The 1265-nt window shown below is 45.1% G+C and overlaps 1 pseudogene; it reads left to right on the top strand.

The window, feature by feature from the left end:
* The first annotated feature begins 845 nt into the window (after positions 1-845).
* LOC103068663 (NADH dehydrogenase [ubiquinone] 1 alpha subcomplex subunit 12-like) overlaps positions 846-1265 on the top strand; it is a 903-nt pseudogene continuing 483 nt past the window's right edge.

Here is a 1265-nt window from a genome sequence, read left to right as displayed (position 1 = left end):
TACAAAGTGAGATTGCTTACCCCTCTCAATTGTCATCTGTTAAGTCAGAAGGCAGCTGGGGCTCTGACCTGAAAACAGGCCTCTGACCAATCATTAGGCCAAGTCTTAATGAGACCAAAATTGTGGATTCAAGTCTACACATGGGTTACTTTTACTTACTTTTCAAGACGCCAGAGACTATTCCTCTAGTCTTTTTTCACGTCTTTGATGAAAAGACAATTAGATGAGGAGAATGTGAAAATTCATCAAAAAACCGCAGATGTCCACTAAACAGCCATTGGAAGCTTGTGCTCCAATCTGCATTTACTATCTTAGCTTAAGCCAGGTCCCCAGTCCCTCTTGTGAGGTGCATGTCAACCAGATGGCCCCTGCATAGGCATTAACAACCCAACTGTTAACTTCCCAACCTTGGAACTTGCCTTCCTGCAAGGAGACTAAGTGAAAGCTGATTAGATACCTTTTACTTAGAGAGTCAATTCACAGACTAGATTTTCTGCCTTTAAACTTAATGTCCTTTAGGTGTGCCATTGCTTTTAGCCCGACTATCCCTGTTTTCTAATTTTCCCTTCCAGTTCTTATGCTTGTTCTATTTTTACAGCATAATTATTAAGAAAAAAATTTGTTCCGGGAACAATCACAAAATAATCCAAACCCAATCAGTTGAATAACCACAGTCATCATCATTATCATCATTATTCTTATAAGAAGGTGGCAAGGTTAACCTGGTATAAACAACAACAACAACAACAAAACAGATTCCAGCAAGCTTAAAATTCTTGAATGTTCTCTCTGTGTTGAATTCAAACTGAGGCAGTGTGCCAGAGAGGTGGGGCCTGTGGGACAAGATGGAGTTGATGCAGGTCCTGAAGCTCCGGCTGCAGCAGGTCAGTGGTCACAGCGGCCTCTGCGGCTATCTACAGGTTTTTCTCAGGGCAAATGATGTGAGGGTTGGAGCATTAGTGGGGAAACACGAATATGGAAACAAACGCTGCGAAGACATCAAGGAGTTTTTTGGCCATCACCGATGGGTTATATATACTACTGAAATGAATGGAAAAAACACATTCTGGGGGACTTCCCTGGTGGCGCAGTGGTTAAGAAGCCGCCTGCCAATGCAGGGGGCATGGGTTCGATCCCTGGTCCCGGAAGATCCCACATGCCGTGGAGCAACGAAGCCCGTGCGCCACAACTGTTGAGCCTGCGCTCTAGACCCCATGAGCCACAACTACTGAAGCCCGCGTGCCTAGAGCCCGTGCTCCACGGCA

The sequence above is a fragment of the Lipotes vexillifer genome, unplaced genomic scaffold (genome assembly GCF_000442215.2).
Source record: "Lipotes vexillifer unplaced genomic scaffold, Lipotes_vexillifer_v1.1 scaffold99, whole genome shotgun sequence".
NCBI lineage: Eukaryota > Metazoa > Chordata > Mammalia > Artiodactyla > Lipotidae > Lipotes > Lipotes vexillifer.
The sequence above is the reverse complement of the archived record's forward strand: the minus strand, read 5'-3'. Positions and strand labels throughout refer to the sequence as shown.